The following is a 16,269-nucleotide window of genomic DNA, read 5'->3' as shown; positions in this document are numbered from 1 at the left end:
ATTATAGCCAAGGTATTGGCCAACGCAGCAGCAATCGCAGCCGCAGCTAAAGACAACAACTTGTTTCTTCTGTTGTGTGTGTGTGTGTGTGTGTGCTTTTTATGCCTCTCTCGCGAGACAAGCGCCTATAAAATTCAGAAAACAACAACTTACTGAATAATCTGAGTTTCATAAGGCCAAACAGCTGGACAAAAACCAATTGCTGCGCAAGCAAAGAACCAGCAACAAATCTCTTATGGTCGATAATTCGTCACTCTTTCGATTGCTTCGAATGTTGAAATCTCTTCTCTCTTATCCTAAGGAATCGATGATTCATTTTCACTATTTAAGCTATTTAAGAAATTCTTTTGTTTGTAAAAAGCACGTCTACGTAATGGTCTTAGTTAGTTTGTCTGGCAACCTGATATATTTTGTGCTCTATAGTATATTTTGAATTTAGCACTATTCCAATATACCAAATAAAGCCTTTGGTATATTTTCAGTATTTTGAACTCTATGGTATATTTGAATTTAGTTCTATGCCAATATACCAAATATAGCATTAAGTATATTTTCAGTATTTTGTGATCTATGGTATATTTTGAATGCCAATATACCAAATAAAGCCTTTGGTATATTTTCAGTATTTTGAACTCTATGGTATATTTGAATTTAGTTCTATGCCAATATACCAAATATAGCATTAAGTATATTTTCAGTATTTTGTGATGTATGGTATATTTTGACTTTGGTATATTCTTCGTATTTTCGCGGTATATAAATTCAGTATTTTTAGTTTTATTTAAAATGGATAGCGGGTATCTTTCAGTCGAGCACACTCGACTGAATCTTTGTTACTTGTTTTTGTATTGTTCCTTTAAGCGATCTCAATATAGAATCTTCGGATTTGTAACTAATTGATTTTCAAAGAGGGAAATAATGATTATAGAATGTTTTTTTTAGATGCAATAAAATTTAATTTAGAAATTCAATTCATTCAATTTTAAAGTTTATTTAAGAACATAAGAAAGTATTCTTGAATTTTTATTAGCCACACTAAAAATCAATCAAATAGCATTGAAAAATAGTCGTTAGGAATCTGCATTTGATTAGTTTATTTTATTTTCAGAATTCTACACAGAAGAATTCTAGAAAATTTGATAAATTTGTTTGAAATAAAACATTTTAACATTTTGTACAAAACTTAATCGAATATTTCTGCTAAAAATGTTGACATTGCTTAGTTTAATCATGCCAAACTTTACTCAATGCATTTCTGCTACTGTGTTGCATATTTGCTTTTAAAAGATTGTTGATTTATTGCGGCAGAGTATCGATACCGAGATCCGCAAAAAGCGCCAAGAATCGCCCAATGAGGGCCACAATTTGTTGTGTGTTTTTTTGTCCGCTGGATGACGTCGCTGAAATGCAGCAGCAGATGCGAAATGCGCTGATGATGAGTATTGAATACACAAACTGGACGGCTTAAAGGCTTAACTCTGAAGTGTGCTTAAAGCAAATGACATTTTGTGGCATGTGGCAGGCAGGCAGGCAGGCAGCTGGCGAGGAACAAAACAAAAAACATCTACAACAGCTATGAAGTGCAATAAACATAAAATAACGAAAAAAAAAAAACTGACGCAAGTGCATTGAAAGTGAGCCTGGTTGCCAATATCAAATTACCCAAGCGCCTGCCCACAATTTGCAGCTCGCTTAGCCATAAATATCGAGAGGGGGGCGAGAGTGAAGAGTGGCGAATAGCTAGCGAATGGTCGGTCTTTGCCACTAAAGTCGTTGAGTTGCAAGCTCGATTCTTGCGACAAGTAAATTGCGAACGGAACGGTATGAAACGGAAAGGAATAGGAGGCAGCAGCAAACAAGCAACCGATAGACCACATAGATCACATTCTCTTTACGGGCCAGAGTCAGCGGCGACGGCGGCGGCAATTAGGCCGACCGGTGGCCAAGAAAGAATGTGGCAATGTGCTCTAAGAGTTGTTGTTGTTGGTGCTTGAACGAGTTTGGTTCCGCGGAACCAGCACAAGAGCGCTGCGTCTGCAGCGAAGCGGTGAAGTGTATTGGTGCGTTTGCCACACGCTTTTCAAGTGGCAAGCAGCAAGCAGCAACAGGCAACACACAACACACAACAGCCAATGTACAGTGAACGCAATCCAAAGCCAGCGGCGAATTTGATTTAGTTGCCTTAGTTGCACTTGCCGCGATGTTGCAAGTTCTTGTCGTCGTCGTCGTCGTCGTCGTTGGCAATTCAAATGCCGCTTTTTGGCTTTTCGGCATTTTCATGCGAAATTCATTTTGAAAACAAAAACAAACGTACAAATTACGATATGCACCATGCTTTATTTCGCTCTGCTTTGGCTGAGGAAACGCACCAAACAAAAGGTCGCGCTTCATTGATGATTAGTTCTTGTTTACACAGCGACAACAAGCAAAACCCAAAGCCCAAAACTCAAACAAAACACAGTCAGAGTCAAAGCATAAAACACACTACAATTTGCGGCAGGTCATGAAGCAGCAGCGTGTCCAAAAAGGTAACAACACAGACACAGACACGACACGAAAGAAACAAACCAGAGCTAAGCAAGCGGAGTAAAATACAAACTTTGGTCTTCAAAATTTGTGAGGCGGATCCAACAATTTGCCAGGTAAAGAAGACTCAAGTTCGATGTTTAATTGCAATTAAATAGATAAAATTGTTGCCAGGCTGACAATGTGGTATATTCATTTTGACACTATAGTATATTTTTGACATACTGGTATATTCATTTTTACTCTATGGTATATTTTTGACATACTGGTATATTCATTTTCACTCTATGGTATATTTCTCACATTCTGGTATATTCATTTTGACTCTATAGTATATTTTTGACATACTGGTATATTCATTTTCACTCTATGGTATATTTCTCACATTCTGGTATATTCATTTTGACTCTATAGTATATTTTTGACATACTGGTATATTCATTTTTACTCTATGGTATATTTTTGACATACTGGTATATTCATTTTGAGTCTATAGTATATTTTTGACATACTGGTATATTCATTTTCACTCTATGGTATATTTTTGACATACTGGTATATTCATTTTCACTCTATGGTATATTTCTCACATTCTGGTATATTCATTTTGACTCTATAGTATATTTTTGACATACTGGTATATTCATTTTCACTCTATGGTATATTTCTCACATTCTGGTATATTCATTTTCACTATGGTATATTTCTCACATTCTGGTATATTCATTTTGACTCTATAGTACATTTTTGACATACTGGTATATTCATTTTCACTCTATGGTATATTTTGAATGGTGTTCTAGAACAATCCACCAATTAGAGCCTTAGTTATTTTTTGACATCTATGGTATATTGTAAATGTAGTACTATATGAAAATACCGACTATAACTTTTGGTATATTTTGAGTATTTATGTGGTATTTATTCAAAATGGATAATGGATAATGGATAATAATCTTAGCGTGTATTTACATAAGTAGCACAAATTTTAGTATTTTTGTGGTATAATTTTAGTATATTTGTAGAATACTCTTTTTTGAAAATTGGCATATTTTGTACACTTGGTATATTTTAAGTATAGTACTATATCTATATACCAAATATAGCCTTCGGTATATTTTTTTAGTATTTTTGCGGTATATTGATTTGGTATATATTTAAAATTATACCCATATCTACCATATTTTAAAAATTTACAAAGTACTATATCAATATACCAAATTTTGAATTCAGTATATTTTCAGTATTTTTGCGGTATATTTTACGAATAATACTACAGCTTTCTCACTTGTTTTTGAACTTATTTATTTCATGAAATTATTTATGGAAAATTCTGTAAATTATTTAGTTTATTTTTTTGTATGATTTATAAAATTTTATCCACTGTTGTCGGCTTCTTTTTTGTTGGTAAAAAGATTAAACCAGTTAGATGCAAACTATGCAAATGCAGAGCCCTTTTCTTTGTTATCAAAAAACACACACATACACACAAAAGCCGCGAATGCAAATGCATACAATATGCATAGAAACAGAGAAGGGGGAAGGGAAAATATCGACAGCAAATAGTGGAGTTGAAAGTGAGACCGACAAAGAGTTTAACAAAAAATTGTTAGCTTGTTAACTTGCATTGGCATTGGTGCAGAGAAATAGATGAAATATGAATAGTATTAAAGACTATTTGGAAAAGTTTTCATTTCGCAACATTTCCGATTGTTGGAAATATTTAACAAAATATGATAAGCTAATAAGATTTGACAGTTTTGAGTGTTCAAACTTGACTGAGACTGAGACGTGTTTGTGTTAGCGTGTTGAAACATGTTTGTGCTTGTCAAAAATTCGCTATGCAACTGCGACTAGTTCTGTGCTCGTCTCTCTCTCTCTCTCTCTCTCGTTCTGCCTTCAACTAAACTGCCTAACGTAATTTTAGGTTATAGGTTGCAAACCCATCACAAGTCAAACAAACTGCAGTGCGTTCAAAATTGCCGTGGGAAAAGCGAGTTGCAAGGTGCGAGGGGGAAGCCGGGAGGGGAAAGCAATCAAGCTGGTGGCAATCAAGTTGCTCGCCTAAGTCATTTGCCTGCAAGTTGCTCGCTTAAGTCTTTTGTTTTTCCTTTGCTTTTGGCACGTGAATACGCATGACGGTGGCCGCCTCGCTCGCTCGCTCCATTTATATTGGCAGCCATTTGCTATTGCTTATATGCGACTAAATAAATTTTGTTTTCTGTATTTTTTTTTTTTGGTTTTTAATACTGCATTTGGGGTCGCTTTCGTTACGTTGAGTTTGCGTTTGCGTTTGGTGTCGTTTCGTTTCGTTTGCGTTTCGTTTCGTTTTTCGTTTGCAGCGACCTTGGCAATTGTAGCCCATATTCGACAATCGCTGCAACGATTCGTATCTGGAATTTTAAATAGTCTTGTCTTGAATGCTTCATGTTGCGAGCAAGTAGCTTGTGTCTTGTCTCTTGTTTGTTGGCTTTTGACCAAATGACGATAATACATCGCATTTACTGCTGGTGCCTTGTGGGCGGCAAGCGGAGGGGGCGAAGGTATTCTGCGGTAGATGTGGGGATGAAGGGCGATTCGATGCCAAGCTAAGAGCTAACTCTTTGAAGGGCACTCTATGAGCTGTGAGCTGATCCAATCAAGCTGCACAGTGAACACAGTCGCAAACCAGATCTCCAGACTCCGCTGTTTAGGTTCAGATCCAAGCGGAGGGGCATTAGGCATTGTTTTTAATTGGCTCTTTGTCTAATTAACAACTCACAATTTAATACACAAACTTGTCTCTGCGACTAATGCAACGCATCAAAATTTAAATTACGCCTCGCAATTACTTTTAAAACGAACCAAACAAACAAACAGACGAGACGAATTAAATAAAAAATATCAGAATTTGTATACCTTTAAGCATTATTGTTCGACTTCGACTTCGACTTACTTAACTACTGCTTTTTAGTATGTGCACTAAAAATTTTATGAAAGGAGGGTTGCTTGATTTCTGCGGGCAAAGGTGTTTACGCTTTTTTCAAATACGTAATTGAAAATCTAAAGAAATATTTCAATTGTACAGAAAGAGAAAAAAATGTAGGTGGAAAAGTGGATTTCAAATCTAGATTTCAGATTTTTCAAATACGTAATTTAAAATCTGAAAAAATATTTCAATTGTACAGAGAGAGAAAAAAATGTAGATGGAAAAGTGGATTTCAAATCTAGATTTCAGATTTCTCAAATACGTAATTGAAAATGTTAAGAAATATTTCAATTGCACACAAGAAGAATAAAATGTAGATTGAAAATTAGATGGCAAATCTGATTTAAGATTTTTTCGATCGTGGTTCAATTTTGTCATCACATAATATTGCTCTAATATTTTATTTTTGATTTTATAATGCTTATCCTTTCTCTGTATATTTGTACAGTTGAAATAAATAATTGAAAACATCTTTTTTTTAATAGATGTTAAAACAATAAACATTATTTTCTTTATTTTTGAATACATGCACTTTGTTTATGAATATTTCGAACAAATTTTTGCATGTGCTTGTTATTCAATTAAAATTATGTTTCAATAGTTCTTACATCTATTAAATAAAAGATTTTTTCAACCTTATTAAACCTTGCCATGGGAATTCTTTACACAAATGTAGAGTATTTAATAACAGACTTTTGCATTGTAAATTCCTTTCCCTTTGCTTTGATTTGTATATAGTATTTTTGTTAGCCACAAATTTAATGTGCAATTAAATATATAAAATGAAAAACCCGCAAAACAAATAAACATTTCATTTAACTTTGTCATTACTTTACTGCCTTTGGTAAATAAATTTGATTGGCGCTCTTTTTTTGTTGGGCTGATACGGCATAGAATGATTTCTTATTTTTAGATTGGACTTTGAAGCTTTGCCTAATTTTTCTACTATGGGTGGAAGAGAGTGCCGGGGGGAGAGGTAGACAGAGGGGAACGCAAGAGTGTTAAGTGAATGGTCAGTCAACAAAAGTTGGTCATCACAATCGTTCACTCAGTCAGTCAGTCCCTCAATCGGGCAATCTTTAATGTCAATGGCATGCCAGAGGCAGCCAACGCCCAGTTCATCATACACACACACACTCACACACACACCTCTCATTCTCTGTCTCAGTCATCAGCGTAACATACTTGTTATACATGCATGTCTTTAATTCTCTTTGAGAATCATCTATGCAAAGCTCTTGTCCTAGGAAATTTCATTTAATAGCTTTGCACTACACTTTGCTCAAAGAACTTGTTTATTTTAGTACTATGCAATTATAATTTACAGGGTATCATTTTTTTAAGTTTTGTATACATAACAAAGTTTACAGGGTATCATTTTTTTTTTAATTTTGACGCGATAACACAAATTCACAACTTATTAATGTAGTTTATATTTCAAGTATATTTTATGCTCTTGTTTCTTTTCAATACACATAAACATTTACAGGGTATATACATATATTTTTTTTTATTAATTTTTATTGTATTGATAACTCAATTGAGCGATTAATAATGTAGATTTGTTTCTTTTAGTACTATGCAATTTTTCATATACACAAATATTTACAAGGTATCATTTTATTTTAAATTTTGAATTCGTAATTGATTTGTATTCTTATTCTTAACTTAATTCATAGATTATTAAGGTTGCTTTCTTACTTGTAGTACTATGAAATTTACCATATACACAAATATTTACGGGGTATTAATTTTTTTTGAAACTTCAAATCAATTTTTATTGTATTTATGACTTGTTTCACAAATTATTAATGTACATAGCTCATATTTCAAGTATATTTTGTGTTTTTTCTTTTTAATATTTACAGGGTATCATTCATTTTTTTCATATTTGTTTTATTTTTATTTTTTTGGTATTCATAACTTAATTCAAAGCTCATATTTCAATCATATATTTTGCACTCATAATTGTGTACCTTTTTAAAGGGTATCTTTTAGTCGCTTTTCGTTGGTTTCTGTTTGAGATTTCTGGGATGAGTTTGTCCCGGGTTTGTAAAGAAGAAAAAGAAGAAGAAGTGGAAACCTGTTCAATTAACAGCAACGTTGTCACCTTTTGCTAATGTCAACTTGCCTGGAGTTGGGTTTTATTTAATTGAAGTCAGCTTGAAGAAGAACAAGGAAGAGCAAGCTAAGATAGCTCTGAACGAGCTCAGTGACCAATTCGCTTGGCTCGTTTCAAACCCACAGGCAATAAATCTACAATGTACGCTTGTAGAATCTTCTCCAACAACAAGTGAATGCAAAATAAACATAACAACAACAACAACAACAAAAACAATGACAATTCGACAACAATTTGAATGCTATAAAAGCGATTTATGAGCGCGTATTTCACGCCTCTTACTCACACACAAAAGCTCACAAAAAGTTGAGACCGAACTACGCTGTACTAAACATAACTCGCCTCCACTTAAAATTCCCTCGACAAGTTCAAGGCATTGTCATAAACACAAAAAAAAAAAGAAGAAAAAAAAAAACGAAAACTAAACTGAGATTTATGTTTACAACTCGCAGAAGCCAAAACAAAACTCAAGAAGAAAACGCAATAATATGCCAAAAAACTTATCAACGAATTCCAAATATTTTAAGTAGTTTCAGCTACCCTGTAATCAAGATCGTTGGTTAGTTAAAAACCAAAAACTAAAAGTTTTACATTTAATTTTCTCATTTTCGCTGCACTTTAACTTTAAAATGTTTCAACTCAAAGTTGAAGCTTTAAATTTCCTAATCTAATTTCACAGGGTATTTCTTAGTGTATCCCACTTTTAATGTTTGTTTTCTTTTGCTTACATCAGCGATGCTTGTTTTGCCATTTGCTTAATTCTATTTCCATTTTTTTTTTAATGAAGACTTTCCGGCAAACAAGGAACTAACCTTTGCACCGTACGTTGAGCTTTAAAGGAACCTCGATGCTTGATTCTTGAAATTATTGGCAAACAACTTCTGGACTACTTAATCAATCATTATGATTAGTATAGTAGTAAATTATTAGCTTTAGGGTTTCTTATTGGATTTATGTATTTTTCGTGTGTGTTTGAAAGTTGTTCAAACTGCCGAAAGCTTTTAAATACCGCGCAAATTAATTGGAGTTGGATTTTTTATGCGATTGATTCGCGTGTTCGCTTCGATAATTTGCATAATTTGAACGATCATTGTGACTGTCTGACTATTCGAATAGTTCACTTAGGGACACAGACAGCGCCCTTTAGTTGCTGTTGTCTGTTAAATTTATTGCCAAAATAGCAAAAGCAAAAGCAAACGAAAGCAACAGATCGTATCGCGATTGACGACTTCAAAGAGATCGATCAATTGATGTGCTATTATTTGCAAATTATCACACGCTTCTCTCTGTTTTGTCGCGTCCTTCAAATCCCATGATATACATATATTATTATTATTATCATCATCGTTGAGATCGAACTGAGTATTTGCCCGGAACTGGGCGCAACTCACTGAGGCGCGTCGAAGTACTCAAAGATGATTCCAAAGGTTTCGAACTCTCGCTGAAGTCTAGACCAAATTTTCCAGACGAAATACCAAAGCAACTACTGAGTCATCACCAAAAGATGCGGATAAAGTAATCGCAATGGAGCTTGACCACCTCTCCGCCCGCCCTTCTGACAATATTTTCCATTTTAGGTTTATTTTTGACTCTTTTTTTTTGGCTTTTTGCAAAGTCATCGTTGTACACTCGACTTTACGATCGCTTCGTATTGATTCAGCTTAACTGATATTTGGTCAAGTCTCTGTCAACGGAAGTCCATAGCGTTGTCCAACACACCGAGTCTTTAAATATTTGCCCAACTTATTTGGACGGCTTTGGATTGACGCTGAATACACAATTCAATCACATGCTTAGGCGCTTCAATCTGCTTGAATTAAAAGTGATGTCAAAGTAAAGAGGAAGTATGAAAAGAGGATGGATTCGATTCGAAGGATAAGATAATAGAAGGGAAATATTTACTCCTTTGTTTACAAATTTTACAAAATATATTTCGAATTAGATTTTGAAAAATGAATAAGATATTTCTGTATAAAACAAGATACTTTTAATATTATATTATTAAATATTAAATGCCAAAATGTAATTTCGCTTTAGAAAGAAAATATTATTTCGATAACAAATTGTGATAATATATTTGGAATCGGAGATTGAAGAAATGCATAAGATATTTCTGTATAAAATATGTACTTTCGTATTTTTTAGTCGAAAAGACATATAATTTCTCTGCAAATATTTTTCGAATCACAGATTGAAAAAGCGAATAAGATATTTCTGTATAAATCAAGATATAGTACTTTTGCATCTTTTATTATTATTAAACACTAACTGCTAAAATGTAATTTCTCTTAAGAAAGAATATGCACTTAGTTTACAAAATTTGAACATACATTTCGAATCGGAGATTAAAGAAATGAATATGATATTTCTGTATAAAACAATATATTTTTATATCTTTTAGTATTTATGAAATACTAAATGCAAAAATGATTTTTCTCTTTAGAAAGAAAATATTCACTATGTTTACAAATGTTAAGTAAATAATATATTTCGAATCGGAGATTCACAAAATGTTCAAAACAATTCTTGCTTCTGCTAAGCACGCGATACTTTTGTATCTTTAAGTATTTATTACAAAAATAATTGTAATTTCTCTTCGATATGAAAATTTGCATATAATTTACAAATTTTACAAATATATTTCGAATCAGAATTCCATAAAATGCATTCAATATTTATGTGCAAAGCAATTCTTTCTTCCGCTTAAGATACTTTTGTATCTTTTTTGGTATGAAGAAATGTCATTTCTAATTACAAAATGTTATGTTATTCTTCGGCACAACTATTAAAGAAATGCATTTGTTATTTCTGTACATAATAATTCTTTCTTCCGCTAAAGATACTTTTGTATCTTTTGGTATTTATTACAAAAATAATTGTTATTTCTCTTCAATATGAAAATATTCATATAATTTACAAATTTTACAAACATATTTCGAATCAGAAATTAATAAAATGCATTCGATATTTCTATACAAAACAATTCTTTCTTCCGCTAAAGAGACTTTTGTATCTTTAAGTATTTATTACAAAACAAAGTGTCGCCGAAATGTAATTAGTTTCCTGATGGATTGACTCGACGATATATTCAATACAATGGCAGAGGAATTAAGACTGCATCAGATAAATACAATATTAGCTATCTCTCTATCTGCAGCTTTGTTCAGCTTTGAGTGGAGTTGTAAAGCCAATTAAAGCTGTATACTATAACATATATTATACATTTTGAACATACAATACAGCAGTAAACTGATCGCCAGATTGAACATGCACATATGTATGTATTTCTCAGTGCTGTCAGATTTGTAATTTATGTTAATTTCGGCATAGGGAAATTCCGAATTCGTTTCAAGCAATTGCCAGACTTAAAGTAGCTTCGCACAAGCACAAAAATCACAAAACTCCAAAATACGCTCATATACAGGTAGTCAATGGGACGGTCGAGCGTTGACTGATAAAAGCTAAATAATGAAGATAATCTGTGTGCTATGCAGTTAACATTTGCATATTCAATTTGTCGTGGAAATTGAAAACTGAAAAACTAGAGACGGAGAAAACAGGTTTTGCCGAAAAAATAACTATTTTATTTTCAACGTTGTAGGCGGTCATAGGTTGGGTCAAAGCTTTTGTCAGCGCGTTCAAATCACAAGCGTCATCATTATTGACAGCGCCCCCTGGCGGCGAGCAGCGAGACAGACGGACAGACAGACAGCCAGCTGCATTGCATTTGTGGAGCGTGCGTTGTTAAGCAGTTTTTGGTATGCCAAGGTCAAGATCGGATGCGATGCGATGTGTGTTGTGTTGTGTGTTGTGTTTTGATGCATTCGCATTGAAGACTGTTTTATAGACAAAGAGAGGGGAGATGAAGGGACTGCCGCTGCTGTCTCGGCGTTTTGATAATATTTCCCAGATCCACAATCTACTTAGCATAAGCATCAAAATGAAATACAAAACAAAACCTAATATGAATGCAAATGCAGCGAACTGTAAATATGATAAATACGATTTTTCAAGAGCATTGCAAAGACCCCACCAAGGCAACAAACTCGAAACTCATTGTAAACTCATTGATCTGAACTCTTACATAAACAATTGCAAAAGCAAAACATTATGAATATCGCATAGAAGTTGAGTACGTTTCTTCTTTATGGTATATTTTGTACTATGTATATTTAGAATGCATTAGTTTATCGATAAATCAAAAACACACCCTTCGGTATATTTTTTTAGTATTTTTAAGAATATTTATTTGTACTCTTACATAAACAATTGCAAAAGCAAAACATTGTGAATATCGCATAGAAGTTGAGTATAAAATACGTTTGTTCTTTATGGTATATTTGGTACTATATGGTATATTTAGAATGCATTAGTTTATCGATAAATCAAAACCACACCCTTCGGTATATTTTCTAGTACTTTTAGGTATATTTATTTGTACTCTTACATTAACAATTGCAAAAGCAAAACATTGTAAATATCGCATAGAAGTTGAGTGAGAAGTAATTTTATACTATATGGTATATTTAGAATGTATTACTATATCGATATACCAAAAAAACACCCATCGGTATATTTTTAGTATTATTAGGTATGTTAATTTGTACTCTTAACGATTATAAAAGAAAATATTGTGAATATCGCATAGAAGTTGAGTAAGAAATACTTTTGTGTTTTATGGTATATTTTGTACTATATGGTATATTAAGAATGAATGAATGATATACCAAAAAAAAAAAACATGCATCGGTATATTTGTAGTATTTATTAGGTATATTAATTTGTACTCTTACATTAACGATTGTAAAAGTAAATATTGTGAAAATCGCATTGAAGTTAAGTATGAAATACCTTTGTACTATTTGGTATATTTTGTACTATACGGTATATTTAGAATGTACAACTATAATTTGGTATATTTAATAATACCGCATTTTGAATGTGGTACTATATCAATATACCAAATGAAGCCTTTGGTATATTCTTAGTATTTTTGTGGTATATCAATATGTATGTATACATATTAAAAAATACCATATTTTTTCTACATCAATATACCAAATAAAATCGTCTGTGCATTTTCAGTATTTTTTCGGTATATTTCAAGAATAATACCGCACAGTATTGCTTTCATTTTAGACAAGCTGTGGGTATCTGTCAGTCGTAGCCTATGGTATATTTATAGTATTTTTTCGGTATATTAATTTGGTATATTGAAAATAATAATACCGCACTGGTTTGCTTTTATTCTAACTGGATAGCGGGTATCTCTTAGTTGAGCACACTCAATTATAGCTTTCTTACTAGCACATATTTATTTCCCTAGCTACTCGCAAATCTTGAAAAAAAAAAACGCAGTTGCAGTGCAGCTCTCCAGACTCTGCACACAGTTCAGTTGCTTCAATTATTATGCCAACGAAATGCTTAACAAATTTCACAAGCTTCACTTAACAAATGCCAAAGTTAGTCAAACTAATTAGTGTTGTTAGTGTTGTGTGTGTTTCTTTTTTTCTTTACCTCTTGTCTAGTTGTTGCTGTGCTGGCTCAATTGGTCTGCAGCGTGCATAAATAAGTGCAGAAAACGATATCATTAATTCCAAAAGAAACAAAATTAAAATACTGCTATTGTCGCGATGTTGAGTTGTTGTCTGTGAACTGGATAAGGCGACAGCGACACGTCCCAGCGAACACGTTCAAGTGCGTAATATCAACCCGATGCGATGCAGCATTAAACTTGGTCAATTGGGCAATCTGTTGGCGATCAACAACCATCGTTGTCCATCGTCGTCCATCGTTCCATTGACAATCTTGGCTGACAGCTCGTCGAACACGTGGATTGCCAAACGAAACTGTCCCCAAAAAACGGGGGCGGCGACCTTCAACACTGCGCTGGGGGGGAATGTCCAACAAGTTGTGCATATGCCAATAACATTTGCGAAAATCTAAATTATAGATGGACTTGGTGTTGTAAATAATACGTAGTATTTATGCTGTTGTATTTATAGAGTTGATCTAAGATTGAACCTGTTCCTAAGCCGAAAATCTTATCAGCGTTTGTTACAACATCCAAAGTTGACCCCTCCGACTGGTTTCTCTTCATTGATTTATCTGTACAACATTTCGGTTTCATTGCTGTGATATTCTTCAAGTGAAACTTGCTTTTGGAATATAGCAAAGTGCCTAAAAGTATTCCACGCAAAAGTATTGACCAAACGCAGCCCAGCGAAACTTATGAATGATGTGCTTATCTGTTGATTTGATTTCTATTTTTAGCGCTACTTTGTCGTCTATTCAAGAGTAGTATTCATAAAACGTCTTGTATTTGTGTTTGGTCAACATTATGAAATTCTAAACATGTTCTAAGTAAACAACACAGTAAGATGGTTAGTTTGCGTAGTGATTAGAGAATTCATACCTTGACTTATTAGCATAACATATAAATTGAAATCGAGCCGGTTTGCAAAAAATAGCATTCATTTAAATACTTGAGTATTTATAGATTTCACCGAATGAGTGTGAACTTGTTTGGGCAACAAACTTCTAAATTGAGAATTGAAGTTATTGAATGAAAGAAAAGTAAGATTTGAGAAGAGTAAGAGAGGTAAACTTCTGAGGAAAATTTTGTAATTCAGGACGAATAAGAAAATTTTGTAGAATGCACAACAGAGGTAAAATTCTTTAAAAAAATCTTAAACTTCAGGACAAAGAGGAAAATTTAAATATACATAAAAATAAAAGCTAAAAGTAGCAAAAGAATAATCCTCAATTCAAATATCGATATTGTACTACATTCAGAACATATACAGTACAAAATATACCAGAATGTCAGCCACAGCAACTAAAACTCAATTGCAGTAGGCGTATTTCTTCAATAACTTCTACAACTTTTATCTGATCCAACCAAAAATTCAGGAATTATAAAAACTGTAGTTATTATTGCATATCTCTAGCTTCAAAATCACGCTTGTTATTCAAATTTTTTTCAATTTTCGGGAGCGGAAGTGGGCGTGGCAAAAATTTGAAACAAACATGCGTGCAAACATAACAAGTGCAGTTGAAAATTATGTCTCTGTCTCTTATAGTCTCTCAGATCTAGGTGTAGATACAGACGGACGGACAGACAGACGGACATGACTATATCGTCTCGGCTGATCAAGAACAAATGTACATATATTATGAGCCTTCTGCCTGTTATATACATTTGTTGCAGGCACGAAATTATAATGCACTTCCATTCTATAATAATTAAATTTCGATAAAAGTCAGCTGCAAAATGAATCTGTAATGAGCTGTAAAAGTTGAAATCTGAATTCCTGAACTTGAGTGTAGCAAACTAATCAAATTGCACACTTGCTAGCCAGATAAGTGTAAATTGATACCAGACACCGACTTTGCCGAACTTTGCACTGCATTTCAAATATAAGTGTGTCTATAGTAATAGTACACTGAAAAAAGTAGTTCTAAAATCACACAGCCCAGATGATCTCTCTTCTCTTATACTACAATGAAGAATGGTTTGTGGCAACTTCACTAAATGATCTACGAACGAAAATACTCAAAGCTAGATAACAATTTTTGGCAATTTCGATGGGTTTCAGCAGTTTGCGATCTAAAACTAGTAATTTTGGTCTTATTTTGAGAATTTAGAATTTTGTAATACTAATGTTCAAAGTTCGAAGATTTTGTTCTTAAAGTGATTTTATTTTATGGACACCACTTTTAAAGTGAGTATTCTTGGTCGCTTTGTTTTCAGTGTAGTAAACTGATTCGTAGCATTTTTAGGAATTTTGATGAATTTACACAATTTTTGTAATTAGAATTAGAATTCGACATTTCACAGACAAATGTTCTTTATTTAAAGAATTTGTTCTTAAAGATTTCTTATTTTAAGAACACAATTTTTAAGACGAATGTTTTTATACCCGCTACCCATAGGGTAGAAGGGTATTATAACTTTGTGCCGGCAGGAAATGTATGTAACAGGTAGAAGGAGGCATCTCCGACCCTATAAAGTATATATATTCTTGATCAGCGTCAACAGCCGAGACGATCTAGCCATGTCCGTCTGTGTGTCTGTCCGTATGAACACCTAGATCTCAGAGACTATAAGAGATAGAGCTATAATTTTTTTTCGACAGCATTTGTTATGTTTGCACGCAGATCAAGTTTGTTTCAAATTTTTGCCACGCCCACTTAAGCCCCCCCACAAATCAAAAAAATCGAATAACAAGCGTAATTTTAAAGCGAGAGTTGCAAATTTTGGTATATATAATAATAACTATAGTAGTTATGATTCCTTAAAATTTGGTTGCGATCAGATAAAAATTGTCGAAGTTATTAAAGAAATACTTTTGTATGGGCAGAAACGCCTACTTACTAGGGGTCTTAGTTGCTTTGGCCGATAATCTGGTATATTGTGCCGTCTATGGTATATTTTGAATAGTGTACTATATCGATATACCAAACATACCATTTGGTATATTTTTAGTATTTTTTAGTATTTTCGGTATATTTTGAAAATTATACCGCAAAATATTTTGCTTTTATTTAAAATGGGTAGCGTGTATCTCACAGTCGAGTACACTCGACTGTATCTTTCTTACTTGTTGATTTTGGAAACTAGCCTTTTTCTTCAGTGCAGAATAAATTACAA

Source organism: Drosophila albomicans, chromosome X (genome assembly GCF_009650485.2).
Source record: "Drosophila albomicans strain 15112-1751.03 chromosome X, ASM965048v2, whole genome shotgun sequence".
Classification (NCBI taxonomy): domain Eukaryota; kingdom Metazoa; phylum Arthropoda; class Insecta; order Diptera; family Drosophilidae; genus Drosophila; species Drosophila albomicans.
This window is presented reverse-complemented; position numbering follows the sequence as displayed.